Genomic DNA, 9,479 nt, shown 5'->3' on the forward strand with positions numbered 1-9,479 from the left:
AATGAGTCTAATGGTTGTAGCCCACAAGGTCTTACCATAATGTAGAAACCAAATCGGCTACAGCATGTAACTGCATTCCTTTTTATATGCTTTACCCATACTATGATGACAATTTAGAGCCTGTTTCCAAGTAACAAGATTGGTACATTTATAACATCCTGTTTCTTTTCTTGGTTAGAAAAGTTTGATCATGTTAGTCAAAACCAGCCTGTGCAAACCACTTATCTCCAATGTAACGTCCTCTAAAGAAGCTGGCCTTTCACCTTATTTTATTTTATTTTTTTAAGGCCAGGTATTCAGAATGTTCCACAAAGCCCTTGTAGATATATACATCACAGGAAATATCAGTAATCCATACAATCTTATTTTCCTTTCTTTGTATTTTATTCACAATAAACCCTCCTTATGCTGGGCATACACGGCAAGATAAAATGTCTGTCAGATCGACAGACATTTTATCTGGCCGGCTGCCAGCCGCAGATGTCCACGGCATACACTGTGAGAGAAATCTCAGTGTATAGCCCGACATCTGCACTCCTCCCCGGGGGAGGAGACATTTCCCTGTTCCTTCCGTAGGAAGGAACACAGGAAATGTCTGTCGGCCGCGCTGGGCATACACTGCCCGATGCGGCCGACAGTTACCGGGTAAATATCGCATCGGACGGGCATGCTGGACAATCCTGCATGTTTAACCCTTGTTCGCCCCCCCCACGCTACAATTATCGCGACGATCCGCCGATATCGGGCGGATTGTCCCGATAATTGCAGCGTGTATGGCCAGCATTAGGATTGGCAGAGCTTTTTGTTTCTTATATACCTGGTGGATTTTGAAACTATCAAATCAAGTTGGCTAGTTCCTGTCTGTTGCTGCTAATACATGCTACATGGAGCATCTGGGAATAGGGCCTTTTTTGGTGCTCTAGAAAGATGGCTATTCTGTTTTAATAACGTATTCCTATCCATTGGCTTATGAAATATTGTAGTCTAAATGATGTTAATCTATACATATTATTAAATCCAGATAATCAATTTCCATGCGGTTGCATTATATGTAAATTTAATAGGTGCATCTTATAAATTGATACCTTCCATTAAAGAAGCAAAGAATCCTCACTTCATGTCCAGATAAGAAACAGGCTACCTATTTACCTGGTGTACATCAGTATACATTTATTAGTCTGACGAAAACTAAAAATGCTTGTATATGATGGATTCACACTGGGCTTAATCACACAACCAGCTAGTTGTAAATGGGCATCGTCGTTCCAAAAGTCAATTTTAGATGTTTCACAATTATTCCAATTTTGGACCTGTACATAGTGTTACAGTCCAGGTTCTAAGGCTAGCCATGTTTGAGCACAGGTGACTTAATTAGTAAACACATTCAAGTGTGTTATCTTCACAATTTCTTAAGAATGTCTTATTTTCATCATTTATTTAACATTTATTTTTCTTTTCAATTTAAAATGGTATATATTCTTTTTTCAGTTATATTAGTCGTTTTATTATCTTCACTTTTGTAGATCATACACCATGTCACTATATCTTAACAGACATTACCTATACAATCATGTAAGATGGATTTACTGTTTTTTTCCACTAGATGCTAAATTCACATGAATTTTACTATAATAATTAGTTTTTTAAAAATCATATTAAATTTGATTTCTAAAAGCAATCTTTTTGACCCCACTTGAGGGATAATTTGATATGTCAGATGTTATTTATGAGAATTCTTGTGACCTAATTACGATATCTAAGCTATCATGGGGGATATCAGAACAGCATATTGTTCAAAATGACATAATATATCTTCATATGATTATCTCATCATGTTGTATATATTGTAGGTATGATTATATGGTATTGCTTATCATATAAGGGGGTTATTAGACTCTTATACTATTAGAGATAGTATCGCACTGTCTTATTATAATAGATTATTTTGTTGGAAATATGTGTATCTTTCATATACACATATGGGAACATTTATGTGATGATTTTTGTCTATTACAGCTAGATGCTGAATGTACATTATCAGGACAGGGTGTGCTATAATTAGAAACAGAACAGCATACTTAAGGTGCCCATCCACTAGCAGACATGAAGACGACTGCACGATTACGACATTGTAATCGTGCAGTCGTTTGTCAGTCTGTGATGAGCCTGCACTGAACGAGCAGTCGTTCAGTGCAGGCTCATCAATCATCTGCAAACATGCTCAACCTGACGTAATCGTCATCTTGACCAGCATGTTTGCACAATGATAAATGTTTAAACGACCAGCGCACGCGCTGCATCGCTGGTCGTTTTAGATATTTTTGCAAACTATTTATGAACGATCGTTATCAAGTGTCATTATACAACACCCACGATCTATAATCCAATCAGGGTCGCCTATACATTTACTAATTACCAGTCAGGGCGGGTCTAATACAAGAACCGAACTACACTTATACTTATTAACGTCCCGGAGCAGACTATGGGGTACGCTCACTCCTTGAATTGCACGCCATAAAGGGATCTGTCATTTTCTATTTTCCACTCATCTCCATATATGCAAAATCAATTGTATGTCATCTTCCGAATACTTACACTGTGGTTTCTTTGGCAATAGGAGATACTTTGGATACTATTTAATTCACTTGACAGATTATGGGGTAGATGTATTATAGCAGCACTTAATGTGCCTCTATAACGCTTCCCACTTCGCCTCTTTACCGAGGCGAAGCAGGAAGCACTACCGATGAGATGTATGAACGTCTCATCAGCCGGAGAAGGGGAGCGTTAACTCCCCCCTCCGGCGCTACCCGCTAGTGACCACAGCGCATCAGCCTAGTGCTGATGCACTGTGTGTCAGTCCCGGCTGGCTCTACTGAGCATGCGTGGGATCTCGCAAGTATCGCGAGATCCCCACGTGCAGCCTGGAGCCGGCAGCCGCCGCAGGAGGGACAGCGCTGCCCTGCTGTGTGGATAGGGCATCGCCAAGCTGTAGCTGTCAATAGCGACCGCTACAGCGGGCCGAACGGTCAGGCAATCTGACTGTTCATACATGGCCCAGGCTATTGGTGCTGCTATCTTGTAGATAGCGCTGATAATGACAGCTCCTCTCTTTTACCACCCAACCTCCCAATAATACATCTGGGAGAGGCGGTATAAGCGCACATAACGTGCGCTTATAACGCTTCAGGGCTTCTTACATCTCCCCATGTGATACTTATGTATACCTCAGATTACTTTAGATTGTTACATGGTACATGTAACTGCGTTATAATACAAGTTTGATAATTGTCTCTAATTTGAAGACGACATAGTATATGGTAACAAATTATCGATACCTCATAAAAACCTCTGTACAATCCTGCCTATACCTTCTACACCTTTATACGATCATGCCTATACCTTCTAAAATTATCGCAATTAGCGTAATGAGTCAAACAGTAAATAAATGCCTTCAGACTTTGAATGTTTCCAACGCACAAAAGGTTATTATTCAACATAAAAAACAGGTTACACGCTGTGATCTAAAGACAATTTAGCGCAAATAAATCATACAGACCCAAGGTAAAGTTGTTACATACGCACGCGCTCTGGGACCAGATACCGGCATCAGCAAGAAACTTCATCAACAGCATCAGCAAGAAGACTCTCGATTGGGGTCAGCGATCGCACATTTATACTTTTACAGGGATAGGCAATACAATAGGCAAGTTTGGCATGTTTCCATTGGTTCTCCGTCACGATGCTTCTGTTACAGGACAGTTAACAGGTCAATTCAAATGGACACAGGTCAGCCTCCAACAGCCTTTTGTTTCCCGCTGCATGCAAATCTAAGCTGCTAATATTACATAGTACATTTTAGTGTTTTAACTCTACAGTCCATAAGTTGTGGACGCATGTTGCGATCTTCTCACCGATGACACCGGAAAGCTGTTGAGGACAGAGTAGATCAGTAAAACACCCAACATTGTCCGCTTATCATGTACTAAACCTTAGATACCAAATAGTCTTATTTCGCAACATTAGTAATAAATGAATAAACCTTGAATATTACACTTTGGAGTTATGGAACCTTTTATGTAAGTGTGCAGTGTGTAAGTGTTAGGGGTTTGGGAAAGGACGCTAGTTAGAGTTCACCATGGTAAGTGACTATCTGTATTTATGTAGTAAGGACTTTTTTTTCTTGGGGAAGATGCGTACGCATGAAACTAATAAACAGCGTTCGTGCGCGGGGTATTATGCATTTGCTAATTTGCGTATGGTGTTAACAGCGTAACTGCGTATTTAATGTGTATATGAGATATGCGATCGCACAATGTTAATAGCATCGCCGTATGTACTTAAGTGTGAGTTACACTAAAATGGCGTTGTGCAGATCTCATTTTCAAAATGGAGTCTTGTCGCCATTCGCAAGATGGTGTCGCTCTAATCCAATTTTTAACTGATCCTGTCTCAGCCAATTATCCGGCTTCGACAAAATAGATTGAGAGAAATCTGCAACCTAGACATCATATGGTGATTTATAACTTTTTGATACTCTGTGTAGAGGTTTGTATTAACAATGCAGTAATTTAACAATTTTTTACGAATTAATTTTGTGACTTTGCTGCAACTAAATTGAAGCATTTGTACTTCTAAATTGAATTATATTCTTGTTGCTTTTCATTTAGCTAATATTGAGCTCTTTTGTGTTTTACTTTTATATGTTGGTTTGGATATTTTGTTTGTTTAGATGGATTATTAAAATTGAAGTTTTAACATAACAATAACGAGTGCCTCCCCAAAAAGAGAGTTAATTTTCTCCAATTTTTGCTCTGACTTAATTAGAACCTCAGTCAATTTGATTTAACCATCTGCACTCAAACATGGATAGCCTTAAAACTTGGATAGTAAAGACAGAGTTTGGGAAACTGATCTAAAGCTTAAAGGACTGCTTGCAGACCCGGATCTTGGTGTATAGACTTGTGAAGAGAACAGACGTCCATGGTGCACAGTAAGGTAAGGTAAGTATGCCCTTTTAGATAATTGTGTTCCTTCAGAATACCCAGCTGCAATAGTTTATGTAAAAATTGGGACATTTGCTGGTATAATAACACCAGGCTAGGGAGGTTATCCTTATCTTTGTGTATCTAATGCTGGGCATACACAGCCAGATAAAATGTCTGTCAGACCGACAGACATTTTATCTGGCCGGCTCACAGTATACAGCCCGACATCCGCCCTCGGGGGAGGAGACATTTCCCTGTTCCTTCCGTAGGAAATGTCTGTCTGTCGGCCGCGCTGGGCATACACTGACCGATGCGGCCGACAGTTACCGGGTAAATATCGCATCAGACGGGCATGCTGGACAATCCTGCATGCCCGACCGAGCAATATTTAACCCTCGGTTGCCCGCACACACGCTACAATTATCGGGGCGATCCGCCGATATCAGGCGGATCGCCCCGATAATTGTAGCGTGTATGGCCAGCATTAGGGACTGTAAATAAGAACTAAAAGTTTGTTGTTAATACTATAAAAGTCTCATCCTGCTTCAAAATAAGATCCAATTCTCATTGGTATTCTATTCTGAGTATTTTGTAAGTTTGTTTATACACTGAGATATCACAGCGTTGCCTAACAATTTCTGATCTATAGGTGAAAATATCTTGCACGGCCTTTTCCACTGTGCAGATCGCGTAGTCTTTATATTGTATATGCCAAGATGCTACAATGCTTGACTTTCTAAATGCGACAAATGAAGATGAACCACATTTTGGGACCTATTTATAATTAAAATAATGTGGAATCTTGTGTTTTCACACCCTTTGATCTATTTAATGATAATAAAATAACGTGTAGAGGGCTTTTGGAGCAGCTTACGTTAAAAAAAACGTCTCCAAGTCCTTACGTTTCAGATTTACCAAAAGAAATTACTATAGCTGCATACACACACAACGATTTTATTAACGATTTTCTGTCAGATTATCTGTCAGATTTTTTAAAGTGTAATGAACGATTTTTTTGAACTACAAACGATTTTTGCATATTAACTTAATGAAAATCGATGAATTGACAAGTCTGACTGAACTACAAACGTGAATGCGCATGAACGATAATCGTTCATCGTTTGACTCAGAAAGTGAACGATTTTTTCAAACGATTATCGTTAAACGATATCGTTTAACAAATCGTGTGTGTATGCAGCTTATTTCTTTAGAATCAGTTAGGGCAGCTAGCTGAGGGGTCAGCTAGCTGTGGAAAATATGAAGTGTGGAAAGTGTGATTTGAATAACGGTTAATTAAAAGGTATGTAATTCGATATCCATCCTGCATGACTACTACTACTATTCCCAATCTGCATTCACCCTTATGCAAAATCATCTGTGTTTTTTAAATTTATGTGATTTCATGGCTTGCTTGTAATTGGTATTTACTTGTTCTGGGGATGTTCTTGAGGTTAGTATAGTTTATTGAGCATGTATTTACTTAAGAGCCCACATACATCTACCGACAGATCTTGCGATCCAGCGTTCGGATTGGAAACGCCAACCCGCCTGTCGGAAATACCGACCGGCGGGCCATCGATGTTCTCCAATCTGTCGGTGGATCGGTGAAATTATAAATGTTAAATTTCTCAGAATAGCAAATCCCAATCATATTTTGATCGTGATCGGCAAATCTCTGAAATCCAACATGTTGTATTCCACTGATCCTCTGACCTGGCATCGCTGGAACGTGGTGATCCGTTGCAGATGTATAGGGGCCTTAACACAGTGCAATTTATCTGCTATGATTAACTGACCATTTGAGTTCAGCTGTAGTTTGTCATAATGAGACTTTCTTCTTCAGAGTCCATAGGGGGTCCACAGGGTTGACCTTGAGGTATAGGTTGGGAACCAAATCTGGGCACCACGCAGTTAAAGCTTTCATCTCCCAGGATGCACTGGATCCACTCTCCCTATAACCCCGCCCCCAAGCCAGAGGCACCTCAGTTTGAGTAGGTGCCCGGCTGGAGTTGGGTCTCAGTTATCGCAGGGGGGGCTGATTAGAAGCCCCTAAGCTATATTTTATTTTATGAGTTTTTAGTTTATTTTTTACTTTAGACTCTTCAGAGCGGCAGCATCGGACTGTCCATAGGACGTCCAAGCTGCCGCTCCGTCACCCTGCCGGTGCCAAGACGCCAGTACAGATCTAGGGATCTCGGCGGGACCCCAGAGTCTGTGCTAGCTGGACTCTGCGGGCGCCCAGGACTGCTGCCGGTTCGACGGGGAACAGGTAAGGTCGCGGATCTCCGCTTGCAGTGATCCGCGCATTCCGGTGCCTCCGGTCTCTGGGAACAGATGGGAGGCGCTGGCAGTGGCAGCGGGCCCCGCATACTCTATGTGTACACTAGACCACAAGGGACTTCAACATCGGCAGCGGAAGCCGGCGTCCCGGGGGTTAATAGCCGGCCAGGGGAGGCAGCCTTCCCTGTTGTAGCGGCTCCTCAGCTCAGCGTGCCTTTCAAACTTCTGTCTGGCGTCCCTGAGCTGCTTCCTCCATGGGCCACGCTTCTTCTGAGGTCTCCAGGCGGCCATTTTACTATGTGGTGCAGCAGCAGATCTCCTAGGATGGCAGTTGGTCCAGTCCCCCTGCGTACCTCTCAGTTTGGGTCAGTGTACACCGCGCTATAGCCTCCCCAGACACTGAATCTGGGCAGTTGAATGTAGTGCCATTTGCAGTATATTATATGTAATGTTTATGTATATATATTTCTGCATTGTATGTGACTTATGCTAGCGCTGACTGCTTTATTCTCTCACCTGTCAGTATATATCTATCCCTTTTCTTTACAATCTGCCCTAAAACAGGTGTACTTAGGGTGGTTCCGAGACCTCACCTATATACACTTGTCAATATTTGTGAGGTTTGTCACATACTATTGCGTGCTGCACGTTGCCATATTGTAGGTGGAACTGTGTGTTGCTTACGCTGATAATGGGTCCCTGTAGCTAATCTTAGCGCCAGTCAGGACCAGTATAGCGCTGCTTGATATTTCTATAGTCAGATGTTTTGAACAGAAAACGGAGCACAATACTGCACCCATTTTTGCTATCCTGCAAGTCATGTGTTGCAGGTATGAGTATGGAGGATTTGACTCAGGAAGGGTTAGGTGCCATCAGGCGCCTGGCCCCTTAATGGACCCCCTTGGGTGGTGTGTTCCTCAAGTAGGAGGCTGCATCTCTAATGTGAGGTATGTAGGACAGCTGTTCCCTCGAAGCAACAGGGGGAAAAGTCTCTTCTAGGGCCTCTGCCCAACTCTCAATGGCTTTTGCCACCCAGGCCATAGCTCTAGCAGGACAAGTAATAGCTCCTGTAAGAGACTATATTGATTTATGACAAACTTCTATTTATCTATCTGTAGTCTCCTTCAAGGATGTTGCAGTATGAATGTGTAAGATGGCATTTTTAACCAGATGTGTTACATGAGAATCAACTGCTGGGGGAACTTCCCATTTAGTACCATCAGTAGTTGGAAGAGGGTAAAAGGAACTGAACCGTTTTGGAATTTGAGACCTTTTACCGGGCATATTCCAAGCTACACTCATGTGATCAGATAGTTGGTCAGAGTGAGGAAACTCTGGTAAAACAGCCTTTTGTCACTTAGAAGAGAAAAAGCACACACTTTTTATTTGTAGAATAGTTTTAACAGCTCTCACAAGAGCAGGTATATTCAGTTTAGAGGGTGGCTCCTCTGAGATGGAGTTAGACTGAGAGAGATCTGCGTCTTCTGCCTCCCCAGATGATATCTCAGAATCAGATAACTGTGTGGATTGGGAAGATATCATTGTACGTTTAGTATGCTTAGTAGGTAAAGGCTTTTCTTTTTGCAGCATTTGCTGAAAAAAAACGTAGAGGTATTAGCCAAACTCTGTACTGAGGTAGACAGTACATCTACCCATGCAGGAGGCAAAGGATTTGCAGGGAGTACCCAGGGCTGGCAACAGAAATCTTGGGGCCCAGTACAGTGATGTCTCTGGGGGCCTCGCCTTCTCGCCACCACCCCCGATCCCGCACATCCCTCCCCTGCATGTGTGATATGTGAAGCATGAGAATGTTAACTGAAAGATATGCCAGCCTTTAAATAAAGTAAAAATACACTATGACTTACCACTGTCTCTCTGTCACTGATAATGCAGGCTGTAGTTTTTGTCTGCCGTCTCTTGCAAGGTCTTCTTGATGTCAGTGCTGTGGATGCCTCAGGGGTAGGAGGGATGGCGTTTGCAACCAGCCATCCTCAGTCGTCAGCCCCTCATCACCTTCCTCCAATTCAGCCTCTCACCACCATCCTCAGCCCAGAATATTCTCCATCCCCAGACCCGATCCTCAGTCCCCAGCCCCTATCACCTTCTACCTCCAGCACCCTATCACCTTCCTGCCACCAGCCCCCTTCATTTTCTTATGCCCCTTCACCTTCCTCCGTCCCCAGGCACCATCACCTTCCTGTTTCCCACCAT

The sequence above is a fragment of the Taudactylus pleione genome, unplaced genomic scaffold, assembly GCF_031769625.1.
Source record: "Taudactylus pleione unplaced genomic scaffold, aTauple2 ptg000548l, whole genome shotgun sequence".
NCBI classification, from domain to species: Eukaryota; Metazoa; Chordata; class Amphibia; order Anura; family Myobatrachidae; genus Taudactylus; species Taudactylus pleione.